The following is a 26945-nucleotide window of genomic DNA, read 5'->3' as shown; positions in this document are numbered from 1 at the left end:
GTATAGAGAAGGCATTTTGAGGTTACCCTATGGCAGTGGAGAAAAGGAACAACCCCTCCAAAATGCCAAGATAAGCCACAAACCTTAGAGGGGCCCATTCAAGAGTGGTACAATTTTATTTTATTTTTTAAAATCATCAGATGTTGTGTGCTTTGTATTGGTGGAGACTGGGTTATCAAGTTCTTTTATCCACACAGAATGAATCCTAACATATCTGTTGTAGTGGGATCACATGGTAGTTCTAAGTATTTGAGCCATAGCAGAACCCTGTGAAAGAATTTTAGGATTTGCCCCATCAAACCCCCTTTATATCAAAGTATAGAAGAAACAAATCTTGTTCTTTCCTTTGCTAATTTATAGACAAGTTTCAAATTATGCAAACATTAAGTAATTGACCTTTTCCTGCTCCAGACTTAACAAGAAATTGGAACACTATTTGACCTCTAATCGCTATATAAGACAGATTTCCCAGTAATATTTAAATACTTTCTGACATCATCCATCTTCAAATGTCAGTTCTCTTTTGCTCACTTTAATGTTTACTCATGCACTCTTTCTCCCCCACCAGTCCTAAAATAGGTCAGTCAAATAAGATTGTTCAATAACAGCTGGACATTTACTTTAATAGGCTTAGTTACCAGAATGCCTTAGAGAAATTCTAGTTACAGAATTTACAATCTCACTAGTCTTTGGCCATGATCCAGCTATCGTTAAATACTTTGAAATCCCACTGTGGGGGGGTGTGTGTGTGTGTCTCATATTTGAAGTCTCAATGGAAGAAATAAATATATCCACAAATCTTGTGGGTTAAATTGGTTGGGTGTAACCAATCAATTTGGTTATTTGGCAAACATTCAATAAGGTATAGTTAGATATGTTGTGCATGCTGCCCTTAGTGGATGCCTTGGCAATAAAATAGTTGTGACAAACATACTGGTGGGACTTAGCCATGGACTAGATAGATCAACCTCCAGGAACCAGAGCCCAAGGCATGTTCAACAATCTCTGCTGTTGAAATCCTAGAAACTCCAGGCAGCTATCTGAGGGACACAATTTCTCAAAACAAGGCAACACAGACAACAGGATATGGGGCAGACAAGCTGGACCAAGTTGCCCAAGGCACCTGTCTGAAGAGGGTGCTGAGCTGAGCTTGTGCTGTTTGTTGAGTTTATTGTCTGCAGTGAAGCTGACAAAGGCCTGTGATACTTCAGTGGGCTCCCAGAACTGGAGCAGGAAAGCACTGCCAGCAAGGCAGCAAATTATGGAGAGGTAGAGCTGGACCCTTTTAATGGGCATCACTGGGGAAGCCTGGAAACAGAAAGGTCTGTTAGACTACAGGTGGACCTTGCTATATGTGGTACCGTTATTCACAGTTCCACATATCTACAGTCCAAAAATAGGCATCCGACATCGGCATACACAGCCATTTTTGGAAGGGTGGTATAGAAATCGAATAAAATAATAATAATAATAATAATAATAATAATAATAATAATAATAATAATAATAATACACAGGTACAGAAAGTGTTACTCATGTATCTGTGGTTCCTAGGTGACCAGAAATTACCTCTGTGATAATTTCCAGCCACCATTTTGTCTAAAGGCGCTATTTTATGGCTCTTTTGTAAAAAAAACACCAAACCAAAACAAAAAAAAACCCTCAAATTGTCAAGAACAATTCCCAAAATTCAGGGTTGGGGGGGGGGGCATCACTGGACAGCTGGAGACCCGCAGAGCATAGTTCGGTACTTTTTTGCTCTTATTTCCACCATTTCTCTGTCTTTTGTGCCCTTTTTTTGCCCTGCAGGAACCTAACCCCCACCCCCAATTCCCATAAATGCAATGCCTTGTTATCCATGGTTTTGTTATCTACAGAAAACAGCGGGAATGGAAACCCTGTGGATAACAAGGTACACCTGTACTAGGATTTCCAAACCTGCACAAGCAACATAACTTGGTAACACTGATAAAATAACCATGGGAGAGGGGAGAGCCCTGATGATGGCACTTGTCACTCAGGGCACTATTTATCTTCAAGCCAGCGCTGCAGAAGAAGAAGAAGATCAGGTAGACAAGCAGATGAAGTTCCAGGAAGCAAGTAGGATGGAGCACCATAAGAATTTCTGGAGACCTAAACCTACAGTGCCAGCAACTGAGGGCCAAACTCCATGCAATTTTAAAAGCATAATCTTGACAGATTTTTCTTTAGTCAGCCACAGCTGAATTCCTGAACCAGGGGGCAGATGTACAGAGGGAATGCTGCTTCTATGGGTGGATCTCTTTAGCTAGATCATGGAAGGAAGCGTGGGAGCAGCGTGGTGAGGGAGAATTTTAAAAAACCTTGAAAATTCTGCCTCACTGTTCTGATCTTTGTAGGATCAATAGACACATCACAGGACATGCATGCTTAGCACTTCTGTGCTTATGGGTTTGCTTTGGTTTGGTTTACCAGAAAATACTATTGCAGCTGAATGGATCGGGAATTGATGATGAGTGAGTCACAACCCTGTCATCCCAATCTGGGTCGGGAGCTGCCATCTGTCAAGAGGCAGGAGCTCCAAGTGGTGCCAGTGGGAGCGTTCTCCCCCTTCTTTCCCATGTGGGGATCCAGATGGGGAATACAGTGGGATAAAGCCCGCTCTCCCCATACTGAACCCCCAGTTCACAGTGACTCCGATTCAATTGCTCTTTACTGGGGCTTTTTTTTTTTTTAACACAAGGAAGTGCTTTGCTTTAAAAAAAAAAAAAGCCACAAAACAAAACAACCCAGCAAACACACTTCCTGCAATGTGTAATTTGACCCTTATTCAGAGGTCAGATGCAACAGAAACAAAGTAGGACTGAAAATACAAACGGCAACATTTTTCTCAGGGCTACATTGGTCTTGATTAATTTTTAATAGGAGGATATAAATTGGTGGTTGAAATGTTTTGTCCTGCGTTCCAAGAATGATATGTACTCCAAAATACTGGAGCTGTGTTTATGTACCATCTGAGGAAAATTACCATGGAAAATTATTTTGCCCTCTGCAGATAAGCCTGATGAAGCTTGGCATCTCAGAAATCAGATCTGGGTACACAGATTATTTGGGATGTGAGTGAAGTCATTATATCTTTTTCCTCTCAACAGATGCAGCTAGAAGCAGAAATAGCACATGCTTATTTCTCAAACATCCCTGTGTTTACAGATTTTTAGAAATGGGGTTACTACTGCTCAATACTTGGTGCAACAGCAGCAGCTTTTTATACCTTTTTATTGCCTAATTCAGGATATGATGGCTACATTTACAAAATAAAGATAATTACAACTGACAGATTTCATTAGAATATTGCAAGTGGAGTGCTAAAACTCCATACAGTCTTAATGCTAAAACTCCATACAGTCTTTTATACTGCCTAGAGATGTATACATCAGGCAGTATAAAAAAATGACCAGTAAATAAATAAATAAAATACAGATGCCTAAAACAAGAGCATCTTTAAATTTAATTAGCTATCCAGTTGTATTAGTCCTAATGAAACCTGGGAAATACAGGGTAGAATCCTGCTGAGTCCATCAGGGAAGGGAGCAGGGAAGCAGGCTGGATGGCTTTGCTGTACCAAAACCCCCCACTAAACTAATACAGCCCCCACCTCCATTTATCCATGGTCCCACTACTTGCAGTTCCACATATCCACAGCTGTGAAATATATACCCGTCCTCAGTGTTCACAGTATAGAGTCTGGCGTATCCGCGGTTTTTGGTGTGTGGGTCCACCCATATATGGTTGTGCTCTTCTTGTTCGTGCTCTGTGGGTAATGAGAGGAGTTTGGAGGAGGATGGAGGAGAGATTTCATTTGTGATTTGTGTGTGTGTGTGTGTTTCATTGTTAAAAAACAATTTCAAGAGCATTTGGCAGCCTTGAATAGCTTTGAGAAAACCATTGAGATGAAGCCATTGAGAGCCTTTAGGTGTCATTGCTTTCGGCCTTTTTGTGTGTTTCTGTGGAACCTTCACAAGCCTGTGGGAGCCCTCTGGAGCCTTTGAGAACCTTCACAAGCCTTTCGGAGCCTTTCCTCTACCATTCCTCTTGCAGCACTGTGCAGCCCTGGTAAGTTGCTAATTATAACTTTAATCAATTTTTTTATGAAATTCTAATTTTGATCTAAAAATTCAAATAAAGAAATAATTATAATTTTATAGTACTGTACCGTACCGTATAACTGTAGTTAATGTAAATAGCAATTTAAAATTTAATTATCTATTAAAATACATTTTTAGGTACATACTGCACTGTGCCCACAAAAAATTGATTTTAAGCATCCATTCTAAACTGATTTTAATTATCAATTTCAGTACTGTGCTGTTCTATACTGTACTTTATCAAGGGGGGGCAGGATTGTCTGGCATAATTACTGTGCTGTGCTATACATCATTGTAGGGGGTGGAACTAAGATGGCAATGGAGAAGTGGCTTGAGGCTGGAGCTCTGCTAGAGTAGCTGAGAGTAGGAGCCTAATAAACAAGAAAAGTTTAGTTTAGTTTATTATGCTCCTATTCTCAGTCAGTTTAGTAAATTGGATGTTACATGTTTTTAGCATTTCTCTTAATTTATCTTTGCCCCTTTGACTTATCTGCAGTTGTTTCTGCCGGTTTTTGAGAGCATCCTATCTGGTCTTCATTCCTTTACTATGACAAGAAAAAAACGTAATAGAAACTCTCCAACCGAGTCTGTTTTGGATATGCAGGTTTTTACCCAGCCTTTGAATCAGACTAAGATTGATTCCTTTTTGATGGCCTCGTGAAATGTAAGTGCTGTTAATACTACTTCAAATAATATATTGGCGCTCTTGTGAGATGATATACAGCCAACTATCACTTCCAAGGATGATGAGAGGCATGAGGGTGATACTAAAGCTGTGAAACTTCCCTTCTTATCCCCTTTGTCTTTGACTACCTTTAAAACATCGCATTTAGCTTCTAATCCATTGGAGAAGTTAGTAAACTGCTTCAAAGACTCTGGGGTGGAGGCTCCTTTAATTGCTCAATCAATCTCAGACCCTTATTTTAAACTGTCTGTACATCATTGTACAATTTGTTTCCTTCCTCCACAGTCAGAATGAGGAAATGCACTGCGGAGAGCTCTGTTGGGTGGCAAAAGGTCTCACAAAGTGTTGCCCTTGAGCAAGAAGGTGAAGGTACATGGAACGGATGGAACATCTGCACATTTTGGCTCATGGGGACAGTGTGGCATCCAATGCACGCCATTACAGCATCAATTAGTCCACTGTCCACTCCATAAAGAAAACCGAAGCCAGTATCTGTACAAGTGTGGTGTCTGGCACATGGAACGGATGGAAAAGGCCTTAAGCCTGTGGACAGAGAATCAAGCCCAGATGAACATGCCACTGAGCAGATCAGTAATCCATGAGAAAGCACTGCAGCTCTACAGGCCATTTGTGGCAGAAGGCAGGCAAGTGGCGGAAACACCCAAAGGCGCTGTGTGCATTTTGCAGGCAAGCAAGGGTTAGTTCAAAAGTTTCAAGCACCACTACAGCCTCCACAATGTAAAGCTGGCAGGGGAAGTAGCACCAGCAGACCACAAGGAAGCACAACAACTTCAAGCAGAGTTCCAGATGCTGATTGAGACTGGAGGGTACAGGCCAGAGTAGGTCTCCAGTGCTGATGAGACATGTCTGATCTGGAAGTGGATGCCATCCCACTCCATTGTGTGGCAATGCTGCAGGGGACTGCATGGTAACGCCCATGCTCATGTACTGAGAACAGAACCCTCGTGCCCTGAAAGGGAAGAATAAAAACCAACTTACCAGCTTCTGGAGAGCCAACAAAAGGGCATGGGTGACCATAGCAGTTTTCTTGGACTGGCTAAACCTCAGCTTCCTGCATGAGGTGCAGAGATATCTGGCCTCCAAGAACCTGGCGTTCAGAGTTCTCCTGTTGACCAACAATGCCCCTGGCCATCCTGAGGCCCTGCAGTTTGAACACCCAAACCTGGAGGTCACCTTCTTGCTGTCCAACACCACCTCTTTGATCCAAGCAATGGTCTGATTGTAACCTTCAAGTCCTACTACACTTGCCACACCTTCCATCTCATGGAAGCCTATCCCTCTCTGTTGATCAATAATTGCTGGAAGAGCTACAGCATCGCAGACTGCATTGAGAACATTGTAGCATCACTTGCAGAGATCAAGCCTCACACATGGAATGCAGTGTGGAAGAAGTTATGACCTGGGGCAGTCACCTCTTCATCAACTACAGCCATTCCCTCTGTAGCCGATGAAGTGCAGTGGATTGCCAACCTTGTGCACACCGTTGGTGGAGAAGGCCTGCAAGACATCCAGCCACATGAGATGGAGGAACTTCTACAGTCCCATCAGGAGGAGCTCACAGAATTGGAGATGATCCAGTCAGCTCCTGAGAGTGAGGGAGAAGAGGAGGAAGAGGAAGAGATGTTCTCCAAGCCCCTCGTCACAAAGGTGAGCCTACAGCTGGGGATTGCCTTGGTGGACAAAGTGTTTGAAGTTGATCCCCTGATGGAGTGCAGCATCAAACTCAAAAGCCAGCTGGAGGCTGCTTGGCAACCCTATAAGGACACTACTGGGCTCTGCAAAGCAAGACCAAGCAAAGCACCATCACTAGCTACTTTGCAAAGGTTGCTACACACCCACCACCACAGCTGCAGAGTGGTAATGGCCATCTTCATCAGAAAGCAACACCTGCACTTTCCCCGGCTTCGAGGAGGAGGAGGACAATGGCAGCAGCAGGTCTGCCTCTGCAGGGCCTGCTTCTTCTACGTGATCTGTGCTCCAAGCAGAACACTGGAGTGCCGCTAACTCCAACAGTGGAGTGAAGTAACCCCACTGGTTTCTAAACTTAATTTTTGCTGCTGCAGGCCAGAGACTGGAGAGAGAGATGGAGTGCTGTTCTCTCCAGCAGTGGAGTGAAGAAACTACCCTGTGTGTGTTTACTTGAACTGAAACCAATTCTGTGCTTCCTCTTTGACCAACCTACCAACCAGTCAGGCCAGGGGTTTGTGCTGACAAGTGTTGGACTTCAACTGTTGGGTGAGGAAACATCATGATGATTACCCATTACTGGAGGAGCTGGGAGCTGCTGCTGGAGCACCTGGGGAGTGGGAGAGTGGAGGTATCCAAAGTACCATGCTGTGCTCCATCCGTGTGTGTGTGTCTGTTTGTGTGTCTGTGTGTGTGTGTGTGTGTGTGTTGTTTTTTTGGTCATTTTTCTGGGCTCTGGAGCCTATAGGCTCGATTTTCATAGACTCAAGGTCTTGTTATTCATGGTTTCATTATCCATGGTTGTAGGCAGGAACAGAACCCCGGCAAATAAAAAGGGTTTCTTTTATAATTTATTCATTGTTTTTATTGTACTCCACTGACTGGGCTTTCCATCTAATAACCCTTTATTCTCTGAACTCTATACCCCACTCCAGATAAACATCTTCCATACATGTTCTTTGCATTCTAAACATATGACCCTGAGGGCCACACAGTCCTTAGGGATATAATTTTCAATGGCAAAGAACAGTTACAAAGGCAGGGAAGATCAGCAAACATCATTCATTCCTCCCTCCCCTACACATGCATACTCTGCTACTCAGGAAGACTCTGGCTGATAGAGAGCCAGTATTGTGGAAGCAAACATGAATTGTCCCTGGTGCAAAGCAGGGTTCTCCTTGATTTACATTTGGATGGGTGATTACATTCATTCATTCATTCAGTTTCTATACTGCCCTTCCAAAAATGGCCCAGGGCAGTTTACACAGAGAAATAACAAAGAAATAAGATGGATCCCTGTCCCCAAAGGGCTCACAATCTAAAAAGAAACACAAGATAGACACCAGCAACAGTCACTGGAGGTACTGTACTGGAGGTGGATAGGGCCAGTTACTCTCCCCCTGCTAAATAAAGAGAGTCACCACTTTTAAAAGGTGCCTCTTTGCCAAGTTAGTAGGGGTTACAGGGATTACATGTGATCACTGCCTGCTGAAAGATATTCCCCTTAGGAGATATGGCCGCAGCTCAGTGGTAGAGAATTTGCTTGCATGCAAACACAATGTAAAAACCTACCTGTTTCAATCCAGGTAGATCTGGGCAAGACTCCTGTCTGAAGACTTGGAGGTGTAAACAATCCTGAGCTCAGTATAAGGTGGCTTCCTACGAGTTCAGAGCACCTTCTCCACATGGGGGTGCAGCTTCTCTTTTTCCACAGATTGCTGCTCTGGGTATCAGCCAGTGGTTCCTTTAATCTCTCATGGCTAATAGCCACAGATAAACCTGTCCACTACAAATTTGTCTCGTCTTCTTTTGAAGCCACTTAAACTACATAAGCAAAATAGATATCACTCCATGCTAAAATCCATTGTTGATGAATACATGCACGTGAATCAGCACTCAGTCTAAAATGTATTAGCAATTCTCCACTCTAAAATGTTAAAAGATTTTTTTTTTTAGCAACATGAAAGCTTCAAACTTTACAAAACCCCGAGGCTCACTGCACACAGTCGTTTTAAGTTTCAAGGTTCAGTTTATGAGCATTTAAGGGAACTGATGTCTACACTACAAACTTAAACCAGTTTCAAAAATGCGTAATTTAACATGAACGACAAGCTCTGTGGAACCAGGAATCTTGAACAAAGAATCCCCACACACAGGTCTTTGGAAGAATCCATGACAGGTGTCAAATGTGTCGTGTAAATATGCCCAAATTAGGCAAGATAGGTAATTACATATTTAAAATATCTTACCTTGCAATGGCAAAACATGAAAGACGTACAGTTGACATTAATCAGCTCAGTGGGAGAAGAGAGTGTGCATTTGTGCCTGGGCTATTCTCTTTTTAAAGTTTATCTCCAAAATTTATAGCGGTCTCTGCTGATAGCAAACACTTGGAATTTTAAAAAAGTGACCCACATATGAAGCTGTTGTCGACCAGTCATTCTCCTAAAGCCTTCCTAAAGGTCAAAGACCGTAAATAAATAAATACAATAGGCTTCATTAAAAATTTTTAAAAAGTTGCTTGACTGAAATTTTTTTGGATTCTCCCCCACTGCTAGACCCAGGAGTCATCCAAAGAAAGTGACTGGCTGGAGATTTAGAGTGGACAAAAGGAAGTACTCTGTCACATAGCATATAGCACTGCCCTGAGCCATTTTTGGAAGGGTGGTATATAAGTAAGTAAGTAAATGTATCCACTGCTGCAGGATGTGGTGATGGTCTTCGGCTCTAAAGGAAATTATAGTTTCATGGAGGACAAGACTACCAGCAGCTACTTATGGTAATGTACTATCTCCAGGTTCAGGGGCAGCAGTTTGCCTGTGAATATTAGCCACAGGGGAGCAATGATTAGAGAGTGGGTATGCTGTCATCTCCTGCTTGTGGGCTTCACAGAGGAATCTGGTTGGACACTGTATGAAACAGATTGCCGGATTAGATAGGCCTGCTCCAGCAGAACCTTTCTTATGTTCTTATTATAAACTCTCAATATAGAGGGGCAACTATTGAGGGGATCCTATTGTCAAATCAAGATGACCATCAATATACCCATGCTTGCAAATGGCAGCTAGGTCCTTCTCACCCATCTTCACCACTAGGGATAGTTGTATTGGATGATACTCTTGCTTAACCTTGTATTTGCAAAGTGGCATACAATGAACTGTTCTATATGATGAATGCCCTGTTACAGGTCCTTAAGGAAGAGCCTAAATTCTGTTTCTCTGTGATAAATGGGCAGCATGGCAAACAATAATATGCATATTTTTGGACTGTTGTATTCTAGCCAGTAATCTTTTGTATTTAGTTGTTTAGATATTTGTCCCAAGGGTAATACTGTAGAGCAGGCCTGCTCAATGTTGCCCCACCCCAGCTGTTTTTGGCTACAACTCCCATAATTTCAAGCCACAATGCCCATAATCCCCAACCACAAGGGCCAATAGCCAGGGATTATGGGAGTTGTAGGCCAACATCTGCCCGAGAGCTGAAGTTGAGCATCCTTGCTGTAGAGAGTGTGGGGGAGGAGTCAGAAAGGAAAAGGGAGGGAAAGGCAGTATTACATATGATTAGGCAGATGAACCATTTCCTGACAGTGTTTTAAGTGTGACAGAATCAGATCTTACTTCTCCACATTGCCAAGTAAAACTTAATGGCCATGAAGTGCATATGCCCTCAACTCCTGCCTATGGCTTCCAGTGGCATCTGGTGGGCCACTGTGCGAAACAGGATGCTGGACTAGATGGGCCTTGGGCCTGATCCAGCATGTTCTTATGTTCTTATGCTAGCTGATTCTGGTTCTCTGTACAATTTATTTCAATGGGACGTCTATATAATGAGTGCTAAGGGATTGTGTGAACCTTGATCTGTATTATCATGTGATAAGTGATTTTGTGAACTTTGGCAGTGTTTGGCTGAGTTACCTTACATCACAAAAAGACAGGGAAGCAGAAGGAATTCTGACTGCCACTGTATCTTGCTGGAGATGCAGCTCCTGATGGCATCGACTCTTAGCACCAGCAACCCTATTGACCACTAGGGGTAAAGACAGTTAGTAAGAGAATCCCCTCTCTGTCTACACATCTGTCTATCTATTCGATTTATATACCACCCTTCGAAAATGGCTCAGGGTGGTTTACAACAGGATAAAAACAATTAAAACCACCTAACAATTAAAATCAAAACTTTAAAAACAGAATAAAACCAATTAAACATTCATACAGCTAAAAACCCTGGAAAATCAGGGCAACCATTTACAACAGGTTAAAAACCCTGGAAGTCCAGGCCAAACAGATAGGTTTTAAGGGCTCTCCTGAAAGACAGTAATGAACTCAAATTACGGATTTCTGCCGGGAGTGCATTCCATAGCCCAGGAGCAGCTACAGAGAAGGCACACCTCTGAGTCACCACCAAATGAACTTGTGGTAACTGGAGACGGACCTCCTCAGATGACCTTAATGTGCGGTGGGAATCATGCAGAAGAAGGCACTCTGTAAGATAACTTGGACCTAAGCCGTTCAGGCTTAGGTCCACTTTTAGGTTACGCTTTTACTCTACTTCCCCTTTGTTAGACTGATAGTCTTCATTGTCTCACCTGAGAGACAGACTTCCTTCTTCTCCCTTCCCCCTTCCTGTATGTAGCTAGCAATGAGGTATGATGGGTATTATCTATTTCCCCAGTGAATTTCCTAAATGAATTTCTTTATTTAGAACTTTAACTCCATGTCTCCAGACAATATTAATTAGCAGTACTCCCTTATCTGAGCACTTCTACTGTAGCTGGGGCAGCAAAGGAAATCACCCCTCTAACATAAGAATATAAGAAGAGCCCTGCTGGATTAGACCCATCCAGTCCTGTATCACACAATGGCCCACCAGATGCCTCTGCGCAGCCCACAGGCAAGAGGTATGTGCATGCCCTCTCTCTCTCACTGTTGCTCCTCTGCAACTGGTATATGGAGACATCTTGCCTCTGAGGCTGGAGATGGCCTATAGCCACCAGACTAGCAGCCATTGATAGACCTGTCCTCCGTGAATTTGTCTAAGCCCCTTTTAAAGCCATCCAAGCTAGTGGCCATCGCCACTTCCCATGGCAGAGAATTCCATGGATTAATTATGCACTGTGTGAAATAGTACTTCCTTTTGCTGGTCCTAAAATTCCCGGGCTTCGGTTCTATGGGATGACCCCTGGTTCTAGTGTTTAGAGAGAGAAAATTTTCTCTCTGTCCACTCTCTCTACTCCATGCATAATTTTATAGACCTCTATCATGTCTCCCTGTAGTCACCTCTTTTCCAAACTAAAAAGCCCCAGATGCTGTAGCCTTGCCTCATAATGAAGGTGCTCCAGGCCCCTGATCATATTGGTTGCCCTCTTCTGTACCTTTACCAGTTCTACAATGTCCTTCTTAAGATACAGCGACCAGAACTGCACACAGTACTCTAAATGTGGCTGTACCATAGACCACTATAAATATGGCCACTCAGAGGCCACTCTAAATGTGGCTGCACAACTTCTATTGCTCTGAAAGACTCCATTGGAAAGCTACAGGCAGAAGTGGGTTCCCATTCTGTGGTACCCCCGGTGTTGCTGAAGTACAACTCCCATCATCCCCAGCTTCAATTTACTGTGATTGGGAATGATGGGAGTTGTAGTTTAGCAACATCTAGAGCACCATAGGTTGGAAACCCCTGGCCTAGAAGGCAGCAGGCTAGGAGAAGTGGAGGTTAGGGACTAGGGAAGGAGGACAGAAAGAGGAACTGACTTGTCAATGCTAGACCATGGGCAGCCGCCACAGGATAGCTCAGAGTCTGATGTCAGGACTAGGAGAGCAGAGAAAGGAATCAGGAGTGAGGATAACAGGCCAGGAACTGAAGTCCAGCAGCATGCCAAGAGTCAGAGCCAAAGCCAGAGGTCAATGTTGAACAGACAAACCAGGAATTGCAGAAGACCTTGATACTGATGCAAAGAACACAGAAGACCTTGATACTGATGCAAAGCCACAGTGCAAAAAGAGAACCTGATACTGATGCAAAGCCACAGTGCAAAAAGAGTACCATTCTGTTCAGAAAGGATCCAATGGTTAGCCCAGATGGGCTAAACCAACCTAGGATCTGAGAACAATATTCTCCGATAAAGCTGTTGCAGTTCAGCAGTCTGCCACATGGGGCAGCTGCATAATGTAGCTTGAATCTCAACTCACACAACTCCTGCCCGTCTCAGAGGAATGAGTTTAAAGGGCAAAAGGTCATTGGGAGGAGTCTGACAGCCAAAGACAAATTAGGAGAGAGAACTGGGCAGAAAGGATGAGGGGACAAGGAGAGGCAATAAATATAAGTGAACATATTTATTTGAAACAGCCAGTCAAATCTTTGGCTGTGGCCCTCTAGTTTTCCTAAACACATTTGGGCTGTACACACATTCTGTTTAACAACAGTCATTTATTTCTGATCTTAAAAATAAATAAATTACATCATACTTTTAAAGTATGGGGAGTGCTTTACAGCCCCTATTTCCTGTCACACTTGACGGTTGCCATCTGCTCTGGGGCAATGCACATTTATATAATTTTCTATACCACCACAAAAACTGTTCATGAATGCTTGAGCCCATGCCAACGTTTTCTATGTTGTTGTTTTTTTAAACCCAACCCAAAAAAACCACACTAGGAAACCTCAGATGAACTTTTCCATTATCAGGCAACAAATTCATATCATCATTTACATAAACACCGAGCACTTCCCATGCCATTTGGCATCCCCTCTCTAGTGCTGTAATAAGAAATAATATACAAGAGCTAAAGCCCCACCATAATTTGATTATTCCTCCTAGAGTGCTGATGTGAGACGGCTGAGTTATGACAATGGCAGGAGGAATTCTTTGTATAATCAGTAGAGGAATCCTCCGTGACATCCAAATGACAAAAGGCACCTATGAAACATATGCCCCTTTCTAATGTGGGACAATATGCATATTTGCCATTTTCTTAATTACAAGAAAGGAAAGAACATTGCTTGTATGCCCTTGATTTCTGGCAAGACTGCATGCTGAACAAAAAGCCATTGTTTTTTCTTAGCAGCATGTATGTTTCGATCATCAGGTTACAGAAAAGGTATCTGCTTGTACCAGCACATAATCTCCTTGGCCATATGGTGCTCTACTGATCATGCAGATTTTGAACAGAGGCATGATTCTGGGACTTCGGCTCCCTTCACAATAACGGTATCAGGACGCAAGGGATGACTAACATAAGGACAAGGAATTGAAATGGAGCCAATGCTTCTCTCGGCAAGCAACAGGGTAATTATGTTCACTTCTGACACATTATTTTGCATTCAGCATCATGCTTCCTTCACTGAAATGATTTGAGTTTATATTCATTTCTATAAATTAGCCTTCAACATTATTCTCATTATTGATGCAAAAGTCCTTTTTGCTAGAGAGACACCTTACCTTCCGACACAAATAAAATCTGACATCAGAAGACTATTTTCTATTTCCCTAACTGTAAGGGCTGCTTGGCAGTGGAAAAGTCTGTCTCCTCATACAGTGGTGGGCTCCCCTTCACTGGAGGTTTTCAAGCAGAGGCTGGACAGTCATCAGAGACTGACAGAGGAGATCTGAAGGGAGAGGAGAGCTGGTCTTGTGATAGCAAGCATGACTTGTCCCCTTAGCTAAGCAGGGTCTGCCCTGGTTCCATATGAATGGGAGACTAGAAGTGTGAACACTATAAGATATTCCCCTCAGGGGATGAAGCCACTTTGGGAAGAGCATCAGAAGGTTCCAAGTTTCCTCCCTGGCTTCTCCAAGATAGGGCTGAGAGAGATTCCTGCCTGCAGTCTTGGAGAAGCCGCTGCCAGTCTGTGAAGACAATACTGAGCTAGATAGACCAATGGTCTGACTCAGTATATGGCAGCTTCCTATGTTCCTATGATCTGTCAGGGATTCTGTATGAGGTTCCTACAATGTGTAGGGGGTGGTAGGACTGGAGGGTCTCCAAGGTTCCTTCCAGTTCTGACTGGAACTCTGCCCTCATGGTTTCCTCTGCAGGCCCTCTCCAAATTACCAACTAGATTAATTTCCCATGTCAACCAGTAGCCCTACTAACTGAGCAAAGAGGCATTCTTTAAAGTGGTAACTCTCTTATTTGAAGCAGGAGGAGAGCAAATGTCCCTATCCAAGCCCAGCACAGCAACCCTCCAGTAGTTGTTGCTTGTGTCGGTCTACCTTATCTTTTGAGATAAGTGTCTATCTACTTTTTTCTTTTGAGATTGTGAGCCCTTTTGGGGACAGGGAACCAGCTTGTTTGTTTTTCTGTGTGAATCACTTTGAAAATTTCACAAAGTGGTATATAAATATTCATAGCAGTAGCAGTAGTAGTAGTAGTAATAGTAATAATAGAGCTTCAAAAATCTGTCCCCCTTTCCCAGCGCCTGCACTCTGTTGCTTGACAAGCCTTCATCTGAGCTCAGAGCAGCCCCCGCTATGAGGGCGCAGCTCCTGCTTTACCTTTCTGATGCTGTGATGGATGTCAGCCATCTATTTTAGCAATTCTCCAAGTTAAAATGGAAAGCAAGCAGAGCATATAATGGGGCAGAACAAACGCAGAGAACCATAATGAAACATCGGGTGGGGGAGGATTTGCTCATTCCTGGAGATAGTGAAAAAGCCCCTCTTCTTCCTTCTACTGGTTGTATGTAGCATATTTACATACTTTGTTGCTAATTACATCCAGTTGCACAGGAAATAAAACTGAGGCTAAATTTAAGATGTCCAAATGGGATAAAATGTTAATGGAAATATAAAGAACAAGGCATGTGAAGTTCTGCTTGTTTTTCCTAGGGTCTGCAGGAGTGCTCTGATTTATTAGTGGCAAGAGTCAACTTCTGTGGATGTTTTCTATCTCACAGAAGTAGGTAATGGAATGGCCATCCCCATGGTCAATGCAGAATTGTTCCCCATAATTCATACTCCACTCTTTTGTACAGTCCAAAATAAAACAAGAAATAGTGCCCTGGTTGATGCAGAAGAGGCTTTTCATACCCTTTGTACATCTTATGTGCTTAAATATTTAAACATAGTAAAGCTGGGATGTTACTGTTTGAGAATATTAAAAAGTGATCATCTGGCAATTACAGTAATTTATCATTGCCCTGTTAGCTATCAGTGCCTTTTTTGTCTCTGTTGCATGTAAAAAGTGCCTATGTGAAAAGTGCCTATGTTGATAAAATTGTGATTTTTATCTTTGATTGATTCATACACAAAAGAAAAAATAAATAAAGCAGTTCCTGGAAACACACAGGGGGAAATAAATAACTAAATAAATAACAAAACTGATGACAAGTAAGGGTTGACTGAGCAGAGAGACAACAAAATCAGTTCCTACCACATCACCATCTTAGCTCCTCTGCCTGGCACTTCTGTATGTAATCAAGCCCTTATCAGGCCTTAATAAGGGCCCACTATGAACTCTAAGAGAGGTCTACCACACCTGGGAATTTCATCCCATTCAGACTTACAACAATAGTTTTATAGACATTTTGGTGGTTTCTCATTTTTTCCTATGGGCCATTATATCCTATTGGCCAGTGCATCAACCTGATACTGATACATCAAACAATTCAATCCAGATTGGTACAATTATCAGTTCCATTATTTGATAATCACTGGCACTGTTTCAGAATTAGATCTGATCCAATAATTTCTTCTGTTCACAGCCCTAGTCATCACATTGTTATGGTTTAAGCTACAATCAGTGTTTCATAGGAACACAAAAGAAAATAAGGAGCAGATCAAGCATCCATCTAATCCAATATTCTGTTTCCAGCAGTGGACAGATAGAGTATGAAGGCAACAGCCCTCTTCCAGTGTTTGCCATCCCTCTCCTCACAGCAACTGATATTCAGAGGCCTACTGCCTTTGAACCAGGAAGTTCTGGTGAGCTAGCATGGCTAGACCTGTTTTCCACATAATTGTCTTAAGTAATTATCCTGAATATTTTGGTGGCAAATTTGACCACTTCACTGCTTATCCTGACTCTGCAGTCTATCAAAACCTTAAATAGCACTGTGTCATGCCCTTACCCACGGACAATGAAGAGGAGGGGGAAGTCAGCAACCCTCCAGCAGAGGAATAGGCACCCGAAGCGGAGAGCTCAGTAGTCGGGTTGCAGGAATCAGCTAAGACAGGCCAAGATGAAGCTGCAGCTCCAGAGGAGCCATCGGAAGCTGAAGAGATGGGGGGTGAGCAGTTGGGTCCTGAGCTGGAAGAAGGACAACCTTTTACACCTCAAGAATGAAGGAGGCAAAGTCAGTGTCTTTTTAAGATGAGATAAATGCTGAAATCTCCAACAGCTGGCTGAAGGAGGAGAGTCATTAACCAAGCACTATAAATTAGCCAGCAGATAACACCCAAGCTGCTGAAAAGCAATGCATTGCTTGGGCTTGTTGTAGACCAGCTTTTGGCTGCTTGGATTTTCCAGCTCCTTGTCTGGACCCTTGAGACCCTGCCTCCTGCTCCTTTAGGTCTGGTTCCTGAGCCAGACTTCAGGTTGCTTCACCTCACCTTGAGACCTCCTTTGGTGACATTGTGGTCCTTGGGCTCAGGACTCTTGGAATCTTGTGAGCAACCTAGGTGTGGGGGAGACTGGTCAAACTTGATACTTGCTAGTGATTTGTTTCTCTTGTGCTTTGTTGCAGATGTAGGAGGATCCCAGAGCTACCGGCTTCATTGATGGTGACCTTGGACCAAGCCTCGGACGGACAAGCTCGTGACACACTGGTCCCATTACAGATGTCAAGGTCTCATGAATTAATAGATAACTTCTTAAAATGGAATTATGCATTGGCTTGTGGCAAGGGTACTGACAACAATGTGGCAAAAGTGCTGACAATAATATCCTTGCATTACCATTCTCTGACTCAGCCGTTTTGCAGTACAATTATAACACTAATAATGCTATATTTTATTTTTATGGAGACCATTTGCTTTAATGGTACCCATTCTGCTTAATGTTGTGCATACTTTTCAAACATCAGGACTAAATCCACACACAACCATAAAGTTCATTACAGAAAACAAGAGAGCACGATAAACTTCATAATATTAATACAAAGTTACCACTATCGGGTTTCACAGAAAGACTTTACTGAACTAAGATTTTAGTTCATAAAATAGACACAATATAAGCAGAGAGGTGGACAAGAGTCTAATTTATAAACAGAGAGCAAAGAGGTGGACTTGTGGAAGTGTTTGGAGATGGAAGGAAACAAAAATAATTTTGAACTAAGAGAAAGATGGAAAGTATCTGTTCTTCTACATTCACCCCTGTTCAGGAGACTTAAGGTTGACTATCTGTATTTAATATCTAGCCCCTCACTGCTGATATTTAATAAAAGATAAAACATAAACTAAGCATCAATAATCTATAATCCAATACAGGATGAAGCCATGCATGCATTATCAAGACCTAGTAAGATGTGAAATCTGGGCTGTAAGAAGGTGAAATCAATGTTATGATAAGCAGAAGCACCATGGCTTGGCAAGGGAAATCGTCCCAGCCCTTTATATGACCAGCATGAACTTTGTGTTCCTGGCAAAGGAATCCTGGGCTGAACTGAGTGTTCTATTATGAACTGGCTTGAGACTTTTGTAATAGATGATATACAAATTTATTAAATAAATACATTAAATATTAATGTTGCAGCTATCTTGCTACACAACAGAGGTGGTTCAGAGATAGTTTGGTAATGTCCAGAATTAAGTGTCATGGTAGAACCTGTTGAACCCATATCCATTACGGCTTTAGCACTAATTTAGTTTCTGGGTGGCATAGCTTGCTTTAACCATTCTAACTGACCACTTATGGCAATTGTGATTGGGCCTTCCTGGTCAGGGCTTTATCCTAGAATCACAAGCTATGATTCTTGGTGAGATATGAAGCCCTATCCTGCTTACCACATCCAGCCCATGTGGCCTGCCTCTCTGACATACAACACTAAAAGAATGGATTCTCCCTTGGATCCAGAGTGACAACAACAACAGGTGAACTAGTATTCCTATAGCTGTAGCTGACAAAGAATAATGATAATTGGTCTGTTTCTTAGTGGAGAGAGAAACTGCAAAAGATCTATTGGAGATTTCCACCTCCCTATCCAAGAAGTAGCAGGCTCTGATTCTGTGTTCTGGAACCATGTGTCTATGACCTTTCTGGCTGGTTTGTTGCTCAGCTTCAGTGCACTGCATTCATTGTAGGATGATGATAATCATATTACCTATTCTAGGAACTTATGTTGGCCTTGCCAGAATACTGCCAGAAGATGTCACAGTGACCACTGGCAAAGCTCAGTACTCTTCAACTGACCAGAAGTTAATATGGACCCATGAAGGTGCTGTCTGACATTACAGGTAAATAATAGGCAGTATTTCCACAGTTGTATTCAACAGAGATGTTTAAGTCTACTTGGGATGTTAGAGGCTCTATGACAATCAAGGAGCTGTCTCAGATGATAAATGATCATAAACATAAGGCAGAATATACTGTGGATTTTATGTTTTGGACCAATTTGACAAAAGATGTTCTCGTTATTAGAGGGATCACTATCCTCTTATTTGCTCATTGGTCTCCACTGGCTTACAAATTAGATTGGAGGCATTTACTTATTACCTACATTGACACTTACTGTATTAATGGCCAGAGTAAATGGAGAAATGCCAGCTTGATCTTGTCCATTGACACTTAGGCATCCTTGGCAATCAAAGAGGCATCTAAAGCAGTGATGGGTTTGATTATCTCTGAAAAAGTATTGCTGGTCATGATAAATTATCATAACTAAAAGGAAATGTTTTGATTGGGGTAGAGAGCCAGTTTTGTGTTGGCGAGCATGAATTGTCCCCTTTGCTAAGCAGGGTCCACCTTGTTTGCATTTGGAGGTCAGACTACATGTGAGCACTATAAGATATTCCCCTTAAGGGATGGGACCAAAGCTCAGTGAAAGAACATCTGCACTAACCCTAACCCCTGGCATCTCCAGGTAGGGCAGAGAGAGACTCTTACCTGAAACCTTGGAGAACCACTGCTAGTCAGTATAGACAATACAAAGTTAGATGGCTCAGTGGTCACGCGGTATAAGATAGCTTCCTATGTGGCTATGATTTCTTATTATTGCTGTTGGAAAGCCCTTTACAATCAGGAGTTTGTTTCTGTGCACTACAGGTGGACCTTGCTATACACGATACCACTGTTCACAATTCTGTGTATCCCCGGATGTCTAATTGGCATACGGCCTCATTTTCTGTGGAAAGAAAAGTGTTATAAAAGGGTTCTGTGGATACAAGGGTCTCAGATATAAAAGGGTTCCATGGAATGGAATCCCCATGGATAACGGGGTCACTTGTGTTTGTTTGTTTGTTTGTTTGTTCGATTTCTATACTGCCTTTCCAAAAATGGCTCAGGGCAGTTTTCACAGAGAAATAATAAATAAATAAGGGGGATCCCTGTCCCCAAAGGGCTCACAATCTAAAAAGAAACATAAGATAGACATCAGAAACAGTCACTAGAGGTACTGTGCTGGGCGTGGATAGGTTCAGTAGCTTACCTACTACAGTTACCTACCTGAGGCGTATCTAGGGAAAATAGCACCTAGGGCAAGCATTGAAATTGTGCCCCCTGTCCAGACATCTGACACCCATCTTTCACATAACTTTACCATAATATCAGTGGGAAAATACATGTCTGAAGGTCACATACAAGTCACATATCTGAATATGTGTACAGTGACTTATATTAATTTTAAAAAAATTACCTGTAGCCCCTTTGGGGGGCTTCCTAAAGGCTGGGGGGGGGGGTCTGCAAAGTTCCCCCCTCCCCCCTGCTGGCTTCTAGGGCCTCACAGGGACCATTTAAGCATGTGCGGTGGCCATTTAAAATTTTTTTTTTTAAAAAAAATGGTAGCTGAAACAAAATGGCCACCACGCATGCTCAAATGGCCTCTGTGAGGCCTGGTATGGCCTAGGGCCTCACAGAGGCCATTTGAGCATGCACGGTGGCCATTTTGTTTTTGGCAGCCTTTTTTTAACAAAAAATAATTTTAAGAAATGGCACCCCCCTTCAAGTGGTGCCCGGGGCACGTGCCCTGCCTGCCCCACCCTAGATACGCCCCTGCCTGTGGTAGGTAAGCTAGGTATAATGGAGCATAATTAAGAAATAGGATCTTGGGAACATGAGTGGTAAAATTTATTCCACTATTCTATGTAAGTAGGGAATTCAAGTTACTTAATAATATGCAAGGAAATGTTTTTCAAGCTCAACTATTTCAAAACAGTGTATCTTACATAGCAACATGATGACAAATTAAAATGGCTGTTTATTTAGCAAAAATTATGATGTTTAAAATCCAATACATTTTTGCACTGTGTTCACTTACTGTAATAGCAGTTTTCTACAATGAGATCCAGTTACTCTGCAGACATAATTAAACATTGTGAATTTTAAAATTTAGGTAAATAAATGACATCACCTTTAATTTGACATAGCTAATTGTAGAGCTATCTAAAAATCAGCAAGTGTGGAGAAGGAAAGGAATGTCTAGATCAAACGATTAATTAAAATTTTGTTTTAGGAAGAGTCACCTTTTAACAGACAAAAAGCCATCAATTTCTGAGTAGTATGACATGCTGTTGAGATCACAACTGTACTCTTCATAGGATGTGAAATAAACAGATCATTTTCTAATCAAAGAAGCACAGCTAAATTATCACAGCTTTCAAGATTTGAAATGTAATTTATTCTCTCATATCTGATATAAGCGAACCTATTTGATCTAGTAGAGCTTGCATATAATTAAATCTCTCACTTGAAGGTATCACATTTTCTTTTTCACTTTAGATTTACCCTTCACAAGATTAACAAGGTTGCATGAAATGTTTCAGCAAAGTAGATTGTTCACTTTATTCCGCCACCTCTGGTTTAAAAACTACCACAAAAGCAATATGTCCAAAGTGGTCAGCTAAGGTCAACCACTGCTCTTTAATATCAGTGAAACTTCAGAGGATATGAAACCTCCTTAAGATTACACATGTTCCCTCCAGACAGGTACGTAATTTCTGTTTACAGCACTTATCAACGAACTCATCTCATTGATAAATACACTCGGATATAATAAGTACACAAAAGCAGTAAGATGCCTTATACCAACTCTGACCAACAATCCACCTAGCATAATACCTTATGTGATGATTGGAGGCAGTTCTCTAGAAATTCAGAGTGGTATATAAATAACTCTTCTCCTTCTCCTTCAGACACCCCAGGGCACAAACTTATACTTACCAGCTGGTAAGCTCCAGAGCTAGCCAATCACACTCAAGTTATAATTTTCTCAGCCAACTGCCTTCTTCTCCTTCCGTCTAACCCTTGCTCATGTACGGGACTTAATCTGACCTGGGGCTGCTTGCCAGTGTTCACCTGTGGTTTTGAATTGATCTTACTTTCTATATGGCAGCTGCCTATGTTCCTATGAATTGCATCTAGAGATCTTCTCACCCTGCCCCCCCCCCCCCGGCTTAGAAAGTCTCGTTAGAACATAAGAACAGCTCTCTTGGATCAGGCTCAAGGCCTATCTAGTCCAGCATCCTGTTTCACACAGTGGCCCATCAGATGCCTCCAAGAACCCATGTCCTGGGGGGGGGGGGGTTTGAGGCCTTTCCCTCTCTCCTGCTGTTGCTCCCCTTAAAATGGTATTGAGTGGCATCTTGCCTCTGAGGCTGGAGGCAGCCTATAGCCACCAGACAACTAGCCATTGATAGACCTGCCCTCCATGACTTTGTCTAAGCCCCTTTTAAAGCCATCCAAGCTAATGGCCATCACCAGATCCTGTGACAGAGAATTCCATAGGTTAATTATGTGCTGTGTGAAAAGGTACTTCCTTTTTTCAGTCCTGAATCTCCTGACCATCAGTTTCTTGGGAAACGGACTCACTGGCCATATGTACTCTGCAAACATATGCCACTTTTATACCAGCTTAACTGTCATAGTTTCCCCCAAAATGCTTGAAACTGTAGTCTCAGGAGGTGCTGTTTTCCTTGTTGCACTAGCGTGTGTGTGCTTGCACACACACACGTACCATTTTCTTACAATCAGTAAAGTTAGTCCAAGAAATGTCCAGCTACGATTTAGAGTTGTGAGAGCTCTTGAAAACCATCCATGTGGTCTGGAAGACCAGGAAGTAAATGTATGCAAAGCTCCATCGTACTTGGCCACCACCTAGCTGACATCAACAATTTCAGATCTCAAGTATGGCAGCTTGGCATGGTACCTTGGCATGGTACCAACTGCCCTAGTAAGCTCCCTTTTCCAGGTGTTCACCTGGGCATCAACAGAATCACCGGCAGAAAAACTCTGAAACATCCCAAGGCCGCTTGGAATCCTATAGGATCCAATAGCTGTCTTGGGTGGACCATCGTAATAGGTCCTGCACCCCTGAAGAGGTGTGTTGTGGCCATGAAACCAACTTTAACCAGATGGTGGTCCATCTGTGACAATAGAGACACTCTAGAAGTCTCCACCCATGGAACACCACCCTGAGCAAAAGACCAAATCGAGAATGTTACCAGCAATGTGTGTTGGCCCTGTGACCAACTGGGGTAGGCCCATAGTTGTCATGGCCACTATGAGCTTCTGCTACACCAGATAAGCCAGCCCCAAGGTCAACACTGAAGTCACCCAACACCAAAAGCATGGGCGACTCCGCAACCAGCTCTGTCAACTCAGTTAGGGACTCCATTGGGCAACAGGGTGCTCGGTACACCAATCGAATCCCCAATCTATCCTGAGTCCCCAGGCCAAGATACACACACTCAATATGGTCCTGTTCTCTCACAGGGATTCTGGTAAGGGAGATGTTATTCCAATTAATAGTTTTTTATAGCTCCTTCCCTCGTAAATACGAAGCAATCTTGTGTTTGTTTAACTAAGACTTTATTCCAAGATTGCTAAATATGAAGCAATCTTGTGTTTGTTTAACTAAGATTTTATTAACTAAGACTTTATTATTTTCACTTTCCTTTCTGACTCCACCCCACACACACTCTACAGCAGGTCTGCTCAACTTTGCCCCCTCCCAGCTGCTTTTGGACTACAACTCCCATAATTCCCAGCCACAGTGGCTGAATCATAGCTGGCTGCTCCTCAGACTAACTTGATCATTAGAACATGGTCCAAGAGTCAGGCCCAATAATATGCCAGAGATCACTATGACAAGAAAACTCATGTGCCGACTATTTGCCTGTACTGCATAGGATCAACTGTGAACTCATCCAGTATTGCAGCTCTTCTGTGAAGTAGACATTTGCAGATGACAATGTCCCAATGCACACAAGAAAAAGGGCAGCCTTGCATGACTCTGTTACTCTGATTTTACATGACTCATGTGAGTAGACCACTCAGTGTTGCTAAAGTTGGCCATCAGTGTATTGTTAGAATTGACTCAGTCCCCAGGTTTTCCTAGAGAGACAGAATTCTGTTAAATCAGATTATGATTGGAGGTAGATGCCATGTCATAGATGTCATGTTCACAAGAGGATTCCCTGTACTTTATTCAGCTGCACTGGAAGCCCACAGAGTGTTCCAGCTGCTCAGGTGCTGGTTCAAGCTATCAGTTTTGCCCCTCCCTGCTAACCCCTCACTCACTTCTGCCCTGATGGGAGGCTACAAAGTGCAGGATGGCACTGGTTCTTTGGAATGCCCTCCCTGCAAACTGCCACACTGAATGCCTTTTGGTGTGCTGGGGGGGAAGACTTGTGCTTTAAAGGTATGATGCTGTGTAATGGGTTTTAGTTGTATTGGTTTGTTCTAACATATAATGAATTGTACTGCTGCTGATTTATGCTAAGATTTTGTCTACTGTTTATTGTTTTGATTACTGTATCTTATTGATTATTGTATGCCACTTTGATTCAACAGAGAAAAGGAGGATATACATTTTTTTAAAAAATACAGTAAATATGTTGGAAGTAGCACAGCCTTCTCCCACAGCAGGCACCTGTCATGATCCCAGAACTGGGACCACCCCTATTGGGGGATGAAGCAGACAGTTTGAAGGTTTGGTGAATGAGACAGTGGGAAGACCCTATGATCCAACTATGGGCAATCCCATACCACTGGGACCCCCTCACACACCAGGAAAACCAGTGGGGTTAGCCAGCAGCCCCACCACAACCTGAAGTTATGGTCCTGTCTTCATTCTCTAACTCAGAATGATTCCTTCAAGGACCTGCCAGCCCAAGAAAAAATCCTCCAGTGCTGCTGAAGCCCCCACTTAGTAAATCAGGCAATGTACCTTTTAAACAACAGAGCCTTCCCCAGGAAAGGGGCAGAGCCATTTCACTCCATCTGGGCAGCAGCCATAAAAATTGGCAGTAAGCTCCAAGTAGCCACTGGAGCAACATCCCCCTTGTTGTGTTATACCCAGCTCTCTAGTGTTCCTGCTCGGCATTATCCAAAGACCAGGCTCCTTTCCCCTTGGAGCTCTTTGAAGACCTTCCCAGATATCTGCCTAACAGCTAATACCTGGCCTGCGGGGTGCTTTGTTTTTTCCAGCTAAAGGATGAGGGTGCTGAGGTAGCAGAGGGTGAAGGAGGGAACAGGCAAAGAGGCATGGACAAAACTGATGGCTTGAACCAGTGTTTGATTGGCTGGTATGCTCATCTGTTAGGTCACAGTGAACCAATCCTTTACCTTCCTTTATATACATGTTCCCTCCTAGGAAGTCAGTAAGATCCCTTCCCGGAGTAACAGATAACTAGCCTCGGATCTTCCTCTGGTCCAGCACCTGGAGTCCTCCCCTGAGATTCATTGGCATGTTCCTAGTTCTAGTTCTACCTCCTCTATGTACATTTACACCACAGAATCAAAGCTACATTGCAATATAAACTCCATTGCAAACAATGCAAACCACCAATCCACTGCCCCCTCTCCCCAATTTCTTGGTTGGTGTTGTCATTCTCTCTCCAAGACCCCACTGTCATCTGCAAGTGCCCCTCATCATCTCCCGGTATCAATAATTGTGCTTATGCAAGGCTGTATAGCTGCAGCGCTCATGCAAAGGCAATGGTGCAAGTGATGTGAGGAAAGGGTTAAAATGTCTTTTCCCTGACAAGGGCAGGTGATCAATGCCAAAAAGGCAGGACTGCTCTGAGCACACTGTGGCCAATTGTTGCCTCTTTAATGGCATCCTGATGCCTTGCTCACAGAGCTTGCTGGGATGCAGCCTCGGCAGACCAGGAGGATAGAAGAGTGCCTCTGCCCAGAAGCCAGAGGCTGCCAAACCGTGGTTGATCTGAGGCATAATTCTTGGCTTTGCAGATTAACCATGGCTTTGTCTACCAGAAGTTTCATGCTACATCCAAATGGGGCTTCTACAGTACCATAGGAAAGGTGGACTGTGGGTAAACTGAGCAATGGACAGGATTTTGAGGCCAAGGAATTAAACGAATGGGAATGAAATAGAAATTTGTTTCTATGGCACTCAGAGGGAGAAAAGAGGAGAGCTGGTAAAGGCAGGATGAAATGCTAACCAAAGAAGATTGTTAATGACAGAACTGGGGCACAGAAGGTATTTATTAAAGCTTCAGGAATCCTGTTTCAAAACTCCTCTCCTTCAGCTTTCTATGTTTTCATCTTTACCCTCTTCCAGAAACACAAGCAAGTACATTTTACAAGAGGGTTTAATGGTTTTAAGAAATTATAGTGCTGAACCTTGAGTGTAGCTCATGCTTTGAAGCGTTTCATAGTCTGTGTGTAAATATCTTTTTTTTTAATGCAATGGCAAAGGAATGTCAGCTTAGAGTAGAGATCTGCCTAGACAGATAGCTGTTCGGGAGGTGGGGGAGGGGGCTGGGATGCCATTTTCTTCATTGGATCAAAAAAGTCTATAGCTAAAGCACCAATTTGCTTAAGTGCATCAGACACATACATGGCTTGTTTGCTGAGCTGGGACAGTTAATACATTTGTCTGCTCTCTGTGGATGGAGTTCCACATATTCAGTGAGGCTTTCCACTGTTGCCCCTTTATGACTTCCTTAAATGCTACTCTGGAAGATCCAGCACAGCATTTGATATGGCACAAGAGGCTATAGCTGGGGGAGAAATCGAGCAACACCATTGCATGAGCAGAAGTGCCTTTCACTCACCCAAGGAGCCCTTTGGATCTAAGTGTCTGAAATGAAATGGTCCTAAATGCTGTAATTGCAATGAAGGCATATATTTATATTTATATTTATATGGAGGGATAACCATTGGCCTATATTTTCTGAAACACTACGAGAGTGGAAGAAGCTACACACTGACAGAACAACTGGAGCATGGCAGCATTGAAGCCTTGTTCTGTAGCTTAGCATGGGCAGGGGAAAGCCATTTTCACTGTTCTTGCCTCCCTCTAAAAGACTT

General features: G+C 42.9%; 1 long non-coding RNA gene across 1 annotated transcript; it reads left to right on the top strand.

Annotated features, from left to right (window-relative positions):
* Window positions 1-3016: 3016 nt before the first annotated feature.
* LOC128346458 (uncharacterized) lies at window positions 3017-7370 on the top strand. The gene is made up of 3 exons (XR_008316975.1): window positions 3017-4092; window positions 4621-4788; window positions 5095-7370. It is a non-coding gene; the product is annotated as an uncharacterized LOC128346458 (long non-coding RNA).
* Window positions 7371-26945: the final 19575 nt, after the last annotated feature.

Source organism: Hemicordylus capensis, chromosome 2, assembly GCF_027244095.1.
Source record: "Hemicordylus capensis ecotype Gifberg chromosome 2, rHemCap1.1.pri, whole genome shotgun sequence".
Classification (NCBI taxonomy): Eukaryota; Metazoa; Chordata; class Lepidosauria; order Squamata; family Cordylidae; genus Hemicordylus; species Hemicordylus capensis.
Note: the sequence above shows the minus strand (reverse complement) of the source record. Positions and strands in the feature narration are given on the sequence as shown.